This window comes from Chlorocebus sabaeus, chromosome 23, assembly GCF_047675955.1.
Source record: "Chlorocebus sabaeus isolate Y175 chromosome 23, mChlSab1.0.hap1, whole genome shotgun sequence".
Taxonomy (NCBI): domain Eukaryota; kingdom Metazoa; phylum Chordata; class Mammalia; order Primates; family Cercopithecidae; genus Chlorocebus; species Chlorocebus sabaeus.
The window spans coordinates 23,745,277-23,764,543 of record NC_132926.1 but is presented as its reverse complement, the minus strand read 5'-3'; the positions used below and the strand labels follow the sequence as shown (position 1 = coordinate 23,764,543).

At 41.4% G+C, this 19,267-nt stretch overlaps 1 long non-coding RNA gene across 1 annotated transcript in view; it reads right to left on the bottom strand.

Annotated features, from left to right (window-relative positions):
- Window positions 1-843: 843 nt before the first annotated feature.
- The window catches only part of LOC103244887 (uncharacterized), a 42,066-nt gene continuing 23,642 nt past the window's right edge, over window positions 844-19,267 (bottom strand). Inside the window, exons 2-3 of the long non-coding RNA XR_501776.3 lie at window positions 6,148-6,266; window positions 844-3,144 (exon numbers count right to left, since the gene is read on the bottom strand). This is a non-coding gene — a long non-coding RNA (uncharacterized lncRNA). The remainder of the gene's footprint in view (window positions 3,145-6,147; window positions 6,267-19,267) is intronic.

The window sequence follows — 19,267 nt, the reverse complement described above, 5'->3', positions numbered from 1 at the left end:
GAACTTATAACATGAGAATTTTTATTTTATTTTATTTTTTTGAGACAGTGTCTCACTCTGTCATCCAGGCTGGAGTGCAGTGGTATAATCTTAGCTCACTGCAGGCTCTGCCTCCCAGGTTCAAGTGATTCTCCTGCCTCGGCCTCCCGAGTAGCTGGGACTACAGGTGCCCACCACCATGCCCAGCTAATTTTTGTGTTTTTAGTAGAGACGGGGTTTCACCATGTTGGCCAGGCTGGTCTCGAACTCCTAACCTCAAGTGATCCGCCCACCTTGGCCTCCCAAAGTGTTGGGATTACAGGCATGAGTTACTGCGCCAGGTTGAGAACTCCTATTTAAATCCTTTGTTTGACTCTGTCTTAAAGGAAATAACAACAATAATAATGTTGATGATGATGATGATGATGATGATGATGATAATAATAATAATAATAATAATAAATCCCTTGTTCTCTTTGTTCTTCTCTAGAACGAGAACATTTCCAGGGACTTTTTCTTTCTCTCCTCTTCTCTCTCTTCCTTCTGTCCCTCTCCCCATCCCCTCCTCTCCCCTGTCCTTCCTTTCCCTTCTCTTCCCTCTCCCTTCCCTCTCTCCCCAACAGAACCCTCATCCTCGCCCCCCCCGCCTCCCCACCCAATCCAATCTTCCTGCTGCTTCTGCTTTTCCCACCATGGGAGGATAATTCCCCTTCTGTGACTCCCAGTACATTTTCTGGAGCGAGCCTGCCTGAGCAGTTTAAGTCCTTTGTCAGGGAGCAAGGACAGATGAAGGGAGAGTTCCCCTGCCACACACACCCCACAAATTAGTAATTATCATCCCATCTCATGTAAAAAGTAAAAACCAAAAATTAAAATCACCTTTAATCTCACCATACAGACGTAACCATTTAACACTTTTTTGTGACTATGTTATAAAATACAATTTTGCATCCTACTTTCTAACTTAGCATTTTGAGTGTTTCCCCATTGAATTAAATGTTATCCAAAAACCTGACTTAAAAGGGTTGCCAATAGGTAATCTTATGCAAGCCATATTGTTTTAAACAATTCCTTCTATTGTTGGGTTGATGTGAGATTTTGATATTTTTCTTCAATTCCATGCTAGAGGGAGGGCATTAACTCTAAGCAGTAGACTTTGCCAGAAGACAGGAACCAGTGTGATGAAAGGGGGGCACTTTCATTATGGACGTAGGTCTCAACATTTACTATATGCATTTTCCTCTTGCTGGTTTGGCCTCCTGGGGGTCAGAAACTGAAGCTGTAATCAGTGGAAGCCAAGAATGTGGGCTGCCAACTCCATTCACATTAGGAAGTTCCCAAATCTCCTGGGCTGCATCTTTCTTTAGGACCTGACAGATCCAGGCATAGTGTAAATTAAATAGGATGCGCCCAGCCAGATCTTCCTATCGTTCGCATTTCTGCACACAGATCTGCAGCACCAAAGGGAATTTTACCACTGACCTCTAGTAAAAAAATAAAAACACATGTGTGTTAATGGACCTGGAATCCCCTCAACTGCTAGAATCAGAGTATGAGGAACTGGGGGCAGCGGTGGCATTTTGCAGTCCCAGTTTTATGAGTTTGGTTCACTCTACCAGATTTTTGTACTCTGTTCCTTCAGAACGGTGGAATGCGTGTAAACTCTAAAAATTGCACTGAACTTTGGGAATTGATTCAACCTCTGGACGCTAAAGAGATAAAAAATAAAATAAAAAGACGAACTAGTCAGAAGACAAGCTTCATCTCAGCATTTGATGTTCTTTCTATGCATAACTCCAGGACCATTTCTGCCTGAGCGTATCTGTAGGGGAGATAAACAATTGTCTTGGGAGCATCTGCCATGTGCTGTGCATGTCCCATTGCCGAGTAAGCACTTGCTGGTTGACACACTTGCTGGTTGACACCTTTCAGTAGGTGGAGTTTTGGGGAGCCAACACAGATCCATATGGAAGTCAAACTTGTCTGTGAGAGGCCTCCAGTGTTGGTCGTTGACCAAGATCATATTTCTAGATCACCAATGAGCACTGGTGGTTTTTGGTGCATTTTCTTTTACTCTGGCTAATGTTATGCAATTTGGTTAGGGAAAGGAGGTGTTCATTTCCTTGGTTGGCTTCCAAAGGTGGCCGTTCTGGCATGAAAATAAAAGATAAAGGTAAAAACTGACCAAAACTGGAATGGCAACAGTAATAAGTAGTCACATTGGTTTGTGTATGAGACAGGTGTGAATGCGACACTACTGTCTAACGACTGTCTCTTTGAGGATGTGTTATAATTTCTTGACACTAAACAAGGACAAACTCGAAGGTTGTGTTAATTGGGAGTGACAGCCTGTATCCAGCCTTTACTCATGTTTTGTTGAGGTTGACAAAAGTCGATTAAGCCAGGTACCTTGTACTGGGAATCAGACATTGCTTTTGACACTGACCTATCCTTTTCTACTAATATTAGCTCTTTAATGAGGTCATGCTGGTATCCATTTTTAATGTATAAAAAATTCATAAATACCTGACCTTTTAGCTGCTGAGGAGGACTTCATAATCTTGTCATCATCTGCATAGATCCCTGTTTTGCATGTTTTCTTCATATCTGCTTTTACTTCTGTGCCTTTTTCTTTAGATTGAAATATTTGAAATTACCAAGATCCATCCTCCTGTTAGAATTGCATGTCATTCTATTGTTTCAAAAGTTGCTCTATTGAAAAGCTGCAGGGGAAGGCGGCGACTTATAGCCTTTCTGTGTCTGTATCAGTAAACTTGTATTCTGTCTTTAGTGTGATGGCAACTTGGGAGCTCTGTGTAAACTACCAGGTCTTCTCTTTCCAGAATGCTCACCCAAGGAAGATCAACACAAAAAGGTTTTGCAAAGCCTATCTACAACACACTTCTAATGATTTTGTCGAATATGATGTTTTGGCAGATCTTTCCACCTTTTGCATTGAAGCAAATGCTAGAAACAACCACCTCTGTTATATTAGATGCAAAGTATCTGTATCTAGTTTGCTAGGTGTAATTCTAGTACATCTATGGTATTAGAAAACAGTAGTGCCATTTCAAAGTTCTTGTCATTATCTGGACATTTCTTCATTTCCTTCTTTGTATTCTTCTCTTTGGTCTTGTAATATGATGTCACTGTTGGAATTAAACCCTGAAAAGGTGGATTCAGTTAAATATCACCAAAGAGTTTAAAAACTTAGATTTTCCCATCTGTACTTTGGTAAGGATATTTGAACACATAGCACCAGGCACTGGCAAAACTATAAGTTAAAAATGATCAGAAAAAAATATGCTATCAGGAGATCAGATGAGAGAAGAAATTAAAGAGATGGAATAGGTAGCTTCACAAGACAACTTGGACAGAGAGGGAGGAAACTGGGGTAAAATTAATAATGGTTTAAAGTGTTGATTATTCTGAGACTATTTCTAGGTAATAGGAAAGCCTTAAAGAACCAATGGATTGGCTCTGTAACAATAGAAGAGCAGACCAAATGATGGGTGGTGAGGATAATGTGGGGGCAGGGGTTCTAGCACAGAACCCTAAATCATTGAATAAGCTGTCCATGTTAAGGAGTTTCTTTAAACTGAGAAGTTTTGATAGTCAATGCCCTTGGGCTCAAAGTCTTTGAAATAACTCAGAAAGAGTAATTAGAGCCTTGCCATAGCACGACCCTGGGGGCCTATGCTTTGGGACCACTTTGTAACTGAGGCTGCCCTGTCACAAAGTGCTTCAAGTAATGTCAGAAACAAATCCTCCTTAGGCATGCTTTTTCCTTGGCTGATGGTTTTCATCTGGTGAGATCTGGGAACCTAAAAGGGTGAGGAACAAGGGGAGCTTTGAGCTATGGAATGTGCTGCAGGGTCTGATTGGAAGTGGGCTAGATCAAAACATGCATAGTGAAGGCTCCAAAAGAGGCTCACAAGAAAGTGGAGGGAGACATTGAGAGTTCTTAGTACTAAGCTGTTGTTTCTGGACATGTCTGATTCCAGGTCCCATTGGTAGAAACTTTGGAAAGTAGATTACCATGGCACCTGGAGAGTCTGGCAGTGAGAAATGAGTGAACATTCCGGACAGAAAGGCAAACAGCATCCTTAGCACATTCTGGAAACCTCCCTGGTCTGTCTCCTGCGTGCCTTTTCATCCCACCTCTCACTACCCCCACTTCATTCCTTCTAGTGTAATCATGATGATTTTGGAACAGGCCAAGATGGTTTCTGCCTTGGAATGTTCAGACTTCCCACTTCCCGCCTCTGACTCTTTTTCCTCCTTCAGGTTTCATCTTCAATTGCATCTCCTAAAACGGTGCTCTCTTAATCAACCTACCTAAATTACCTTATTGTTAGTCATGCAAAGTATCTGAAATTATCTTATAAAGGTGCCTGTATATCTTTGTCTTGCTTCTGGAGCATAAATTCCTTGACAACAAGGAGTGCGCCTGTTCTGTTCAGCACAGCCTTTTTGCATAGAACGGTGCCTGGCGTATAGTAGCTGCTGAGTAAATATTTCTTGCATGGATAAATGAATAAGTAGACAAATGGGAGAACCAAGATGGGAACTGAGAGGTAGGTGAACAGATAGAAAGCTTTGGGGTATAAGGACTTGACCTTGTCAGAAAAGAATTGAGCAAGGAAACAGCTCGTGGGACCAAGTAAAACATCTAGCTGAGCTTAGCAGCAAATGCTGACTCGAAGAAATGCTACTGACCTAGGTGTCCTTAAATTCCTTCTAATTAGAGGTCAGTTTTGGACCTATAGGCTGGAGTATGGCTGAGCTTGCAGTGGGGTTGTCATTTTTAGAAACCAATTGGTTGACTTAGAAATCTAGGTGGATATTATAAACAAAATCTATAACCAGAATGGCAAACCTCTTGCAAGCATTACTGTTAGATAACAGAATCTTTATTGCTTATCCCAGTTTCAGTAATCACCAACCACTGGAATGCAGACTTTGTTAGGGCAGGACTTTTGTCTTCTTCACTGTTTTATCCCCTGCATCTAGAACAGTGCTTTTATTTGTAAGTATGTGATAAATATTTGTTGAATTAAATATTTGATGATGGGCTCAAACAGATTCGACATATGAGATGCATCTCATTTGCCATTCCTGACCTAAAGCAAAAAGATAAGGAATTAAAACTGGGAATTGTTATCACAAAAAAGAACAACAAATCTGATAGTCTTAAGAAGTGTTTCCATGCTGAAGACTGGCAGCTGCCTTGCCATCACCCTAAAGTGCAAAGCCCAAGGCTGTTCCTTCAATTTGCTGTATATTTGGAGCCACTCAGCTGAAGTCCAAGATGGATTACCCTTGCTCCTGATTATACTACTTAGTAAAAAACACTATAGCATTATATGGGGTAATTGTCATATGCTATGAGTACATCAATTCAATATGTATTTATTGCCTGCTACATACCCCTACTATCCTTCGTGATGAGGCTGTAAGCCTGAATTTCTGCTTCCAAATAGGAAGCTTTCTCCAGCAGTCATTTCTCAAAAAGTGACTGTTCAAAGAGTAGTTTCTCCAGCATCATTTTATTTATTAATACACTGTTTATCCATCTAAGGGACAAAACTGGGATTGCACTTGAGTTTCATATAAAAGGGCACAATCTCTCTTTACTCATTCTCTTATACTACCAGTGTTTTTTGAGAACCTACTGTGTGTTACCACTGTGAACAAAGCTGAGTTTTTTCCATTTGTTGGATTCCAACAAATCCCAACAAAGCTGAGATTACGTTTTAATAAGGAAGATAGACAATTAATAAATCAAAATGCAAATGTATAATCTCAGATAATGACAAATTTTTTCTTTCAGTAGAGTAGTGGAGGCTGAAACTTGTTTAGAGTGGGTTTGAGAAAGAATATTAGGAGCTACAGAGGGAATTACAGGCAATTTTTAAAAATAGGTTTTGTTTTAAAAGAAGCCAAGAAAATTGGTTGTAGGAGTATTGGGGTCAAACGTTTGATTAAGATGAGAGCTATTTTCAGAGACGATGAAAATGATCCACTAGATGGGAAAACGTTGCAAGAGAGAGGGGACAATTGCAGAAGCAGTGTGGTGGAGGAGGCATGAGGGGATGGGATAGAGTACACACATGTACCTCCCTCTGCAGGCACGTGGCTTTTCCTCTGAGGGAAGAGAAGACCTACCTGTTCAGGAAGTGGAGAGACGCGCTTACTCTAGTTCCCATCCATTTCCTCATATCAGTCTGTTTTTAGCCACAGTGAGGAAGACTAAGACAGTTCAGTAGCTGGCTCATGACTGAGTCCTGGAATGTCAAAAGAAATTAGGCAAAAGTTTTGCTCTCAAAGACATCTCAGTCTGGTAGACCCCTAAACAAATGTATCCCTTATTCTCACATTCACAAGAGGCTTCCCTTGGAGAACGACTTGATCATTAAATCAATTGGGTGGAATCATTTTGAATCCACATTTTAAACCTTTCTTTCTTTCACACCATTCTTGAATATGTTGCCTTGAATTCACAAACTCCAATTAAGTATACTTGGCTAATAACTTCACCATGAAAATATCTCAAACTATTAAAGTATTGAATAAAGTATTCTGCTTTTGACACTCTCCACAAACCTCAGAGGATTTGAAAAACTTGAAGTATGCAGAGGGAAATCAGACTAAATGCTCACATATATTTTATTAGGAACACTTTTTTAAAAACATGAAGACAAGGAAAAAAAAAAAAAAGACCAAATTCAATTTTTGAGCCTGGCACTTCAACTTCTCTACACTTTATTCTAAACAGGAAAAATAAAATCAGCTTTGTTCCTCAGCATATGCTTTTGACGTTTTTTTTCCTTGAAGTCTGTGAATTATTAATAAACTAATTTCTCTTTATAGTTCAATCTTTGGAGATTTAAAGTACTCACTCAAATGCATGGGGAAGAGATAGAGCTTCAGTTCCAATCAGTTCCAATCCTCTCTGGAGATACTGGCCTTGAGGTATCTCTGAGTCTTTGATATCAATCTTTGATTCGACTGGGAATTTCTGATCATTTCTAGAACTAGTTTGTTAATACCACTTAATGCCCTGTTTAAGTGGAGCCATTTCTGCTAGCTGATTTTATGCTCTCACTTCGCTTCTGCAATATTTTATGTGTGTGTTTATATAGCATATATAGGTACCTATATCTCTCTATATAGTTATACTTGATGGATTATTTCATGGTGAGTCGTACTAGAAGGCAGGGCTTTTGATAACAGAGGATGTCCAGTAAATTAACAGCCTTATAACAAACCATGTTGGATCTAAGTACCACCAAGAGTGCTTTCTCCCTGCTCAGTAGAGCTTAGAGGAAAGACTTGTCCGTATAGAGAAAGGAAGTTTGCAAAAAACCAGAACTGCCCAACAGAAAAACAGATGAGCTCTGGATTAAATTTCTTCCCTCCACTCTGCTCCAATGGCTGTGTTAAAAGGTGGATCCTGGTGACCAATGGTCAGAGGTGAGGGAGAGGGGATTTCTCTGTCAGCTGGGAGTTTGGATAATTGAGCTGAAGTCACTTCCAACATTATAATTCTATTGCCTCCTGTAGCCTCAATACATGAGAATTACCATTCCTTTTTTTATTTTCTTTTGTAGACAGAGAAACTGAGACACTGACTTTAATTGACTTGCCTGATATTCTGCAAGGGATTGAGCATGCTTTCTCACTCACTGGGTAGATCTTAGGGGGATTCAGATTCTGGGTGAGGTCTTCTGTCTCTGATCTCTGGTCTATTTATTGATCCAAAAGTGAAAAAAAATTCCAGCAAACATAGGCTAAGCAGTATGCACCAGTTCCCTGCTCCTCTCTTCCTTGACATTCTCTGGGGGAAGTGGTTTCAACACTGAACTGGTCCCTGCCTTTACTTTCCCCTCTACCTCCTCCCTTAATGACCTGCTGCATTTCCAGAATATAATGATTGAGCCAGAGTCACCAGGCGAGCACGTTGAAAGGGCTGCTTAGCGGGAGCACTGTAGAATGAGATTCTCCACCTGAACGGACTCTTTCCCAGCATTGCCAACCCACGTAGACAGTGAACTTGCCTCTCTCCAGAGGAGGTCTGGATCAGAACCACAGAGGGAAAGGGTAGGAGAGAGGGAAAGCAGAGATAAAAGGAAAGCTTTTCCTTAAAAAAAAAAAAGTTAAAGCCAGTTCTATTCTTAGACTTTATTTACTTTTTTGTTTGGCTTCAGGGGTTAAAGGGCTCACAGTAATGGAAACTGGAGGCCACCGATTTATTGCACTTCCTCTAGATTTTCTGGGTGGATTTGTTTGGTGGTAAGCATGAGCTTCTTCAGCCTTTCTCACCCAGGACCTTAACCTTGATCCAGCTGTAGGAACTCCGCACTTGAGAACCTGGGAAAACCAGACAATCTCAGACTCTAGGGGTTGTGCATATGAAAATGCACTGGCTTTTACCAACATCTTCCCCTTTCTTTAAGGACTCAGAAAGCATTAGAATGAAAAGACCTATTTGTCAAAGAAAAGTGTTTCACATTTTGTGAAATATTTGGTCATTTCCATTTTTATTTAAAAGAGTTGTATTTTTTCCTACTTCTCTCAATCATACTCCTGCTCTTCGTCTAAAGACATATCTCCCTGTTCCACCATTATTCATACTGAAAAAATGGATGGGTTGAGTCTGCAACATTTCTTTGTAGGGATGGATTTGATATCCTTTGGATCTTATTTATTTATCTGAAGGAACAATAATATCTTAAAGATGTCATGGCACATCTCTAATATGTACTGTATCCGTCAGGGTTCTGCAGATAAGTGGAACCAGAAATGGCTCTCACAGTCTTGGGGATCAGCACATACGGAGGCTGCATGGCAGCCTAGCAAGCTGGAAACTCAGGCAGCAGTTAATGCTGCTGCTTGAGGCATAATATTATCTTCTCTGGGAGACCTTAGTTCTTACTTCTTAAGGCCTCCAACTGATTGGATGTGGCCCACTTACCCCATCACTGGTGCTTTCCTTATTTAAAGCCAAATGGCTATAGATGTTAACTACATGTACAAAATATCTTCACAGAAACACCTAACTTAGTGCTTGATAGGAAGTGAGTACTGTAACCTAGCCAAGTTGACACAGAAAATTAATATCACAGGCACCTGCCTCTCCTCCCATTTGTATGTCCTGGCACTCCAATTTATTCACCTGTCTGTGTAACTCCAGTCACCCACCCTAGTCTGAGTTGACATCATCTCTCCTGGTCCAATGCAATTGTTTTCTAATGTTTCACCCTGCCTACGCTTTTGCTTCTGATTAAGCTGTTCCCCACTCTCCAGCCAGAATGATTTTTTTTCAAGATGTGGTCCTAGTCCTATACTTCCCTGGTTAAAATCACTCAGTTGAATTTTCCTGGATCTAAGGTCAGTCATGACAACTTAACACTGCCTACAAGATCCTGCTGGGTCTGTCCCTGCCCACTTCTGCAGCTCCTTCTTGCTTTCTGCATTCCAGCCACACTAACCCTGAAATTGTGTTCTTGCATTTTATCATGTTCTCTTATGCCACAGGGTCTTTGCAAGGGCTGTTTCTTCTGCCTGAAAGGTGGTTCCCTCCCACTGTGCCTGGGTAACTCCTACCCCACTTTCCTATAATAGGCAGATTTACTCCCTTAGGGGAGCCTTTCTCAACCACCCTGACCAGAACAAATCCTCCAAAGATGTATTTTCACAGTCCACACCTCTCCTTTGGAGGACACATTGCACTGGACACTTTGCATTTATTTGTGTAATTATTGGCATATGTCTATGTTCCACACATGAAGATAGCAGCGATAACTTTTTGGTTCATCACCACATATCTAATGTCTAGCATGGTGCTGATACATAGAGGGTACTCAATAGATAGTATCAACTGAATACATAAATGAATCACCCGAGTTAGGGTGCAAGTCATGGCTAACATCCTCCTACCGCTTCCCTGGGGCACCTACCTCATGCTGCTCCTCCCACCTCTTGAGCACAACCACGGTTGCCTCTGACTTACAACTTTGCATCACAGTCAGGCACTGAGATCAGGAGTTTTGAAAATGGCCAGGCGATCTTCTGTGTTGACTGCCTCTCCACTCATTTGGGCTGCTCTAATGAGCTTGTTTAGTACCCAGAAGAGCCATAACCCACTGCACATACCTACTGTCTTTAGTTCTTCATACACGGTCATAGTTTTGAGCACATCCCAAGGTTTTAAAATCAGAGTATTTCATCTAAAACTGTAAATGTATGACTTATCACAAAAAAAGACCTGTCATTCCATAGGGCAAAAAGTCATCTTGAGTTAAGTAGCAGCTGTCCACATAAGAAAGGATGGGTGACCCGTAGTTCAGCACATCCCTGTGGGTCTACTGCACTCGCTCAGATGGGCCACCTGAGTCTTGAGTACAGCAGAGTTGAGGCTCCTACTGTAACTGCCAGTAAGCTACCAACAGGCACATTTATTCCTCTCTTACTTCTCCTCTTCTTTCTAGTAAACTCTAAGGAACATCTTCTAGGGGGAGAAAAACATGCAATGGTTTAAAAACAGTGAAAGAGCACTCTGACAGCTCAAATCTCTGGTCGTGTCTATCAATGCCATCTTCTATAGGCTGTAGCTGACCAAAGCAATGTCAGCAGCCTGGGACCCACTTAACTGTCTTGATTTGGGTGGGCCAAGGATGAAGCCAAGCTATGAATGTACTGTCAATTTCTCTACAAAAGCCAAAACTATTGCTGTATTCATTCACCAGTTGCTTTTGTTTGTGGAATGGAAGTGAATGTACTTAGCAGACCCAACAACCAAAATGGCACCGTCTGAAGTCCGTGCATACGAACCTTTTACAGCCTGACTTCTCCCGGGAACTTAAGTAAATTCCCTGGGCTTGTGACCTTCCACTGGACACAATACAAAGGGTCATTATTTGCTTGATTCTCATGCTTGAAGGAAAAAAAAAAAAAAGAAGGAAGTCCAGATGAAAGTTAAAAATAGGGCATGTGAATTTAGTGCGAGTTTCTCTGGGATCATAAGTCTGGTAAAGAGAAAAAAAGAAGGAAGAAAAAATAGACACTATATTAAATGAGCTTCCAGGAAGAATGTTATTTGCTCACAAATATTTATCCAGAGAACTCCTCAGACTAATTCCTCATTAACAAAAGTGTCCTGGAATGCAGGTGGAATTCATCAGAGCAGCCTCAAAGGAAACTTGAGAGCTGAACTCAGAAAAATCCCCAGCATAGGGACATTGTTCCTGCTCTGTGCAACTTTCCCAATTGCTCTTCTCCTTGCTACTGAGTATCTTTTGAATAATACCTAGAATACACAGGCACACACACATATATAAATATCCCCCACACATCCCCCATACATATGCCTGGCTTTCTGGAAGTTAGAATTTTGTTTTGGGTCATATGGCTGAGACAGAAAAGAATAAACACGCAGTTCCCAAATTCCATGTGTCCATAGTAAGAGGGGCCCCTTCTTCTTTGCAGATATGATTCAGTTATAATAAACAAAGAGTGTTTTCTATAATTTTGTCTGCAGGGAGGGTTAAATCTAAACTTCCAACCCTGTCTCAGAAGCATTATTCCAATCAGGGAATTATGTCACAGGTGGAGACGTGTCCCTGGGAAAGAAAGCATCTGCTTCCATGCAAATGTCATCAGTAATAAAGAAAGATGGGGAAGCCATGTGATCCAGGAATTGGATCGTGTCCATATCAGGTCTGCTTTTCAGTTGTAAAAACAGTAAGTTACCCTCGATTACTCTTACGCACTGGGTGAAAACCTTTTTTTAAGCTTTACCAGGTTCCAGAAAGAGGCAAGAGCACTTGGCAAAGGCTTTAGAAAATGATTGTTTCTTAATTCTGCTACAAACTCCAAATGCCACTTCCTGGTTCAGAAGCAAGAGGCTTGGGGGAAAATAAGTTGGAGCTCATAAAAACACTCAAAGGGCATACTGGTCATCAAACAGCTCTGAGCAAACTGTATTTGCAAATGAATCTGAAAACATGTGGATTCAATTTTCCTTGAAATGCCCAGAGGTTAAAAAATTAAAGAGAAAATGTTTGGCAGAAAGAGCCTGGGGTTTGGCTATGTGCATAAGTTTCTGAAAAATAAATTGATTGTTTTGCCAGGGAACAAGTATTACCTGGTTCCCCTTCTCAATCACATCTCTAACTTCATTATCAATGGCCCCATTTCTCATTGTGCCTGCAACATGGACAGAAGAGTTGAGTTCATTTGGTAAGAAAGCACATTTTATTCATTCCCAGCATGTTCTTGTGTGTGGCCGACCCAGAATTTCAGAACTGTCATGGGTTTCAACTCTAGTAACATCGTGGCAAGAAAACCATCTGCTAGCAAAATTGTTTCTTCTTTGCCCATTGCATCCCATCTGCCTTCACCCATCAGGTTTTACCCCTCTTTTTCCTTTCTTCAGTCCACCAAAATAATACCTTTATTATGACCAAATAAACATAGGCCAATATGGAAGTGCTTTAGAGCAAATCCAAATTGTTTTAAAAGATTATGAAAATGGAGTGGGTGGGGGAAAAAATTACATCTGTGGAAAAGCAGTGATTAGCCTTAAAACAATGTGAGGCCAACGGCACAGAGTCCCATTTACGAGATGATGTGTGTTGCCCGTAAGTGGCTGTTCCTGGTCTCTGAGGTAGCAAAGTTGTCACATGGTTCTGTTGTTGCCATGGCAATAATCTGTAATTGTGCAGAAAATCCACAGAACTCGTGAGCAACTCCTTAGTGGATTGGGCTGAAAGAAAATCAAGCCCGTGAAAGCCCTGAATTGATGTGGTTATGAAAGTGCGTTGGCCAAGCTGGCTTTCCTTCCCCTGACCCCCATCTAACTATGGCGAACGCCCTCACGTATGTGTATTTTTGTCACTTCTGTGTTCATAACCGGTGAAAGGTATAAATCCTACTCAGCTCGGGAAAAGCCTCAGCTCACTCCTTAAAATTCTGAACACACAGTTTGTAATCTACAGGGGGGGAATTGTGGCTTTTTTGGCTGCTGGAACTTCTTGACCCCAGACTAGCATTGAGGACCAATGCCTGATTTGTACATCTAAGTGAAACAACATTTTAAACACATTAGGGTCTCCCCAAGCCCAGGTGGGTGTTTTCCCCCGAGCAGAGGCACCAAGAACATGCTGGGCAGGCGAGTGAAGCTCTGAGGATGTGTTACCCCTGGGTAGCTTGGCAACAGAGTATACACACATGTACAACACACCCATCGGAAAACATGCCAATACTCCCTGCCTTTAAGCTAGCTAATACAAACCATGCCCAAAATACAGCTGGGAAATGGAGGGTAGGTGGTATTTCCCCCTCCTGCGGGGAAATGCTACATGACATACATAGATGCTGCATGACATTTATGCATGTATCAGCAGTCAACCCCAAATGGTTGAGGGCATGAATGAGTGCGGGGGCCCCTGACAGAAAACTGAACAGGAAGAGAAGCCAGACAAATCACTGTCATGGTCCGAAGAACAGTGAGAATCCCATGGGAATGCAGCTTGCAAGCAGATCCCATGAGAACATCTGGGATGAAGACACTCACGCCAGGCCCTAAACCCAGACTCATTAGTAAGAGTGCTTCGTTTCTTCTCATTTTTAAATTTATCTTCTCATATACCACAAGTATGATTTTCTTTCCTTCTGCACATTTTCTTACTGGGAGTAGGAAAAGGATGTTGGAGAATGAACATTAAGCTGTACATTGGGGTGCTTTCTCCTGGATACCTTCTCATTTGGGGTTACTCAACTACAAGCAACAGAAACTCATTCTGCCTAATTTAAGCAGAGATGAAGGTGACATAGGAGAGTGAAGGACTTGCAGATATGGGCAAGTATTGAGAATTAGGATAAGAAATGGAGAGGAAACCAACAGCTTAGGGGTTTAGATAGCAAGAGGGAGAGAAAAAAAAATCTGATCACAGTTTCCTACTAGAAACTTTAGCTTCAACTATTTTTCTTTTCTGACATCTTTCTCGAGAGTCAAAGTTTTTGGGAAAAAAAATCCGGATGGCCTAATTTGGATCACGACTCCAATTCTTTCTTGTTGGGGGTGGGGATGTGTGGGAGGAGAAAACAGAGAGTCTAAACCTTAAATAAGAGTCTCATCAAGATTCCACGGAGTGGGAGGGAGAGAATTTTTCAAAAGAAAAATTAAGGTGCATTTATGGAAGGGGATTGTATACTGTGATGGATAGTCGTGGTGTTGGCATGAGAAGAGAGAATTTGACAATAAATCTTGGAGGGAAAGTTGCAAGATGGAAATGCCAGTCATTCATTTCATGTTAGTGTGCCTGTGCAGAGATTTGCTAAGCAAAATGGGAACAGAGATGTAGTAGATGGAGAGTGAGTGAGAGACCTAGTCTAGAAAACATTTTGTTTGGCATCTTCTTCCTGAAAGAATCGAGAGGAAAGACAACAACCTGATTTGACACCAGCTATGCTAATGGGGCAGACTTCCTGCTAGTCAAAGCTCCCCATTAATGTCCACTTCTCAGCATGTCTGATTATGGGTTGAAGTTGACCGATCAGCAAACTACTCAATTATAAGCCCATCTTCTCCCTGTGGTGCCACTAATTAAAACAGGAACCATGTTGCAGCTCACACACTCCATGGAGTTCTACCTTCCAAAAGCTGAATTAGTCACAACAATTAGCCATTGTAAGTGGAATTCAGCCTCCTTTTTCCTTTCCTCAACCCCACTCCAGTTTGGTGTGAATTCATCTCTGAAAAACCTTCCCTTGGGATTAGTGATCTCCCTGATACCCTTTGTGTGAGATAGAAGCACACGTGGTGGCAGATTTGAAACACAACCCCAAAATGCAGCTATGTGGAAAACTCAATGTTCTGGAATGCCCTGACCTTTTGTCCTGCTAATCATCATGTTTTTCCCCTGAAATCACATCTTGAAGGGTATTCCTACATGTACTTAATTTTTAAGAGGGAGAGAGGGGAAAAAAAAACAACATGGATCAGTACCCTTCTAATAGCAGGAGATCTGTTCTGCAGACAGCTGGGACAAACTGTAATCTTTTTTCTTTTTCTGTCTTGATAAACATAACGGGCCACTTTGGTAATTTCAGCTGTAAATGCACTTCTCTATAACAGGACGATGTTTTCCAGTGCAGAAGAGGAGAGAGAAAAGATGTTGAGAATCACTGTGATGACAGGACAGAGGTATAGGCGCTTGCTACATAGCCACAGAGCACATCCCAAACTCACTTGAACATCAAGCCCATGGCTTCCTGACCAGAGAGAGGAATTTTGTAAACTGTTCAAGGTCCAGTTCAAATCTCCATTAGTATTGAAATCAATATCGCTGGCTGGAAACAAGATGACATTTCTGGCTTCCTTCCAAGGGGACTGCCAATTAGCCTCCAGCAGAAAGATCCCTGCCCACACTTCTCTTAATGTTCCTTCTTCCTTGAAAAGAGGCAACTCTAGATGCTCTTGCCTTTTTATACAAACTTTTCCATTCAGCATTTGATAGCTCCATTGTTTTCTTCCCCAGATGAAACGAAGCAGAAGTTTCTCTATCAAAATATTTTCTTCTCAAAACAGTTGTGCATACTTAAAAGTTTCTAAGAACATCAGTTTGCACACAATTGTAGAAGAGCAGACCATCCTCAGAGTCATTGCATAAATTCAGTATTGTTAAGTGAGAATAGAGCATATCTAAATGTTTCATGGATCGCAGTGGTTAAGTGCCTCAACAATGGAGTCAAAAAGACTTCAGTTTCAATTCTGAAATCACTAGTTAATATTTTGCATTTTGGACAAAACTTCTGAGTATGTGGCCAGTCAACATGGGAAGAGGGAAGGGATTTCTGGAGCTCTGGTTCTCTTGTGTCATGCTTTCAGAGCACCTGCACTGGGCTCCTGACAATCTGTGTGCCTCCATCTTAGCCAGACCTCTCTGCCCCTTCGTTCCCACCACTTGTCTTCAATAGGGTCATGTCTTCAGTTCCACTTCCTTTACCTTGGGCAGGCTGTCCAAGATGGGGTATGGAGAAGAGCTGCAGATGACTCAGAAAATCCCACTTATTTATCAAGTTTCTTTATCCCACATGGTTTCAGCCAAAATGAGAAGGTACTTGTTGCATGACAAAATGGAGCAGCACACACACACACACGCATATACACACAAGCTATACTGTTACACACCGACACACAGACACATGCTGATAGGAAACACTCAACGACTACCTACTTATTAACTCTTGATGAGGCATCTTAGAAATGAAGATTATTTTGTTTATCTCACATGTTACAGATTGATCTAGGATAGGGTGACAAATTGATTTCAATCAAAGCTCTGGTCAGTTCAGAGAGGGAGAGATGGAGTCTGCTGGTGGGCAGTTTACTCTACTAGAGTGCTTTTCTGAGAGCCCACACTTCAAGCAGGGAACAAGAGCTAGGCTGGGCTGACGAGGATGCTAGAAGGCAGGGAAGAGTGATATTAGGACGGTGGGTGGGTAGAGAGCAGGAAATGGCATGGCCAGCTCTTACACAGGCTCATGTTGCTCGCTGTCATATACAATAAATCTGCTCCAAATGTTAAGAGCAATTAAATAAAAGAGAGAATACGAATGTGGAAAAAAAGCTATTGTAATTGGATATTCCAGAACTTGAGACTCGGGCATAATGTTTTTATAATAGTGTATATAAGAGTCTTCTCTTCAATAGCCTAACAAGGATTAAGTAATTGAACAACATTATTTCAAAATATTTTCTGGGTTGGATCTTATGTTCCAGCATCTCAAATACACACAGTTCCAGTTATGAGAATCTGTCATGTTAGGACAACAAGATCCAGCCTGCAGAACATCTGGCTTCAACCAATGTTCTCAATCTTTTGTTTTTATAAGCAGTAAATGTAGAGGGCCAGGTTTGTGTGCTTGGGTGATTTGATTCACTGAATGCACACATAATTTTGGCCACTCATTATGACTAGTGGTCAGAGGTACCTGACTTCAATCCTTAATTGTTAAAATGATTCTGTTCTTTTCATTTAGTTACTTAAGTTTTATTTTAGGGCCCTAGTGTCTACATAATATGCTGTCATAGGTTATGATTCAGTCATTTACAAAAATACTTACTGAGAACCAACAATGAGGCAAGCTCACTGCTCTCACAAGCTTACAGTCCAGCAAGGGAAACTGACATGAGACAAATCAATACCTAAATGGTTACTTGATTACAGTTGTGAAGAGTGCTTCAGAATAGAAGAATGAGGTGCCATTGGGGAGATGCTCAACTGACCTGAAAGTCAAGCAAGTCGTCTCTGAAAAAAGCAACATTTAAACCAATAGCTGACGTGGTCAAGTGAAAAAAGAAGAGATGGAAGGAGAGAAGGGTATTCCAGAGAGAGGGGCCAGTGTGTGCAAAGGCCTAGAGACAGAAGGGAATAGATGTATTAAGATTTGAAGAACTGGAGAAAGGCCAATATGGCGGGATTATGAGGCACTTTGGAGAGACTGGCAGAGGAGAGCGAGGAGGCAGGCAGAGCCTGTGCTGAGGATGAAGGTAGAGGGGGACCTAGACTTTGTTCTCAAAGGTGCAAGAGAAACCTGTTGATTAAGCTCTCAGAAAATACTTATAGAATGTATAATCACTCCTTGCAGTTTGTTCTCACTAGTGGCAAGAGAAAAAGAAAACACTCTTCAGGGTTTGTTCTACTCATGGTAGAACAAAGGACTATGTTGGCACAAAGGATAATGCATTGCTTTCATCAACATTTTTCAAATTTCCGTCATTTTTGACCTTAATGATTTTTGCCACACTTTCCTAACACCCATATCCTAGTTGATATAATACTGTTCTTTAAACAAAATCCTCTTCTTTCTTATGCATATTTACTTACAAAAGGAACTGTAAATCAGTACTATAAATGGAAAGTCAGTATTACCTGCCGTAAATGGAAGGAACCATAGAAATAAATAGAATAGTAAAAAAGACAACGTTATCACATACTTAGTAGCTGCTGTTAGTCTACCGGAGTTCTCAGCCTGTGGCCTCTTCTCTATTATATAAAAAGAGAGATTAACAAAAGATGAAATAGAGAAGATATACTAATCCCAGAAGACCTCTTTCTTCCCTGACTCCACTAACTGGTTTCAAAGAGAATTAAAAAGAAAGTAATGTTCTCACTGTGCAATGCAATGTAAGTGATGTCAAGTCAGTGTGTCACATTAAAACATTCACAAACCACTGATGGCATGTGGCCCATATTTTGGGAAACAGAATTATTTCCTAGATAGTAAATGTAAGCCCAAAGCATATAGTCTTAATTCATTGAACGAAGGAAGGCCAGCCTTTGCCATGGCAGTGAATGTGTACCTCACTTTTTGGAAATGAAGTAGACGTTTGATAAACTAGGTAACTTTTCTTGCAGATAAACATTATTATGGAAAAAATATCAGTGATGCTTTATCTGGATCAGGATTTGGCCCAGGTTAACCTTGAGAATAAGCTGACCATCCAGAGAGAGTAGCCTCAGAATGAATCCCATCATAGAGCCAGGCAGACGGAGGGCTGATGTCACAGCGTCTAGGGTGGATAGGATTGTGGGGACCACTCTTAGAGGTCAAGTGGAGTCTGACAGCAGCCACAGGAGACCTGTAACCAGTATGAGATAGACAAGCTCTTATGATTGTTGATGCCATGTTATCATTGTAAACATAGTTGCCAACTTGTCACTGGCATCAGCAGAGTAAAGTTGTTGGCAGCAGGAACTAGGATTCAAAGCCTCAATTCACATCTAGGGAGGGCTTGTGGAAGCCAAGGAAGACCCAGGTCCTAGAGGCAGCGGCTTATGAGGCTGCTACTCAGGCAGATACTGAAGCACTAGGGGAATTGAAAGAAAGAGTCAGTCATTGTATCTGTAGGCATTTGGCCACCAGGAATGAAGCAGGAGTTCTGTAGCCCTGGAAACAAAGACTCTCAATCTAGAGGAGAGTCTGGCTGGGCCTTAGTTTCTAGAAGCACAACGTAACTGGTTCAGACCCTGAATCTGCAATGAACCTGCAGCATTGGTATCACCGGGGAACTTATTAGAGAATCTAATTCTCTGGCCCCATCACACACCACTACACCAGAAATTCTGGGAGTGGGGTCCAGCAATCTGTGTTTTAATAAGCCCTCCAGGTAGTTCTGTGCATGCTAAAATTTGAGAGCTACTGATCTGAAGGAAGCGATGAGAGCAAGTCTGTAGACTTAGGGAAGAACAGGGCTGCTTCCTTGGTAGAAAAGGAA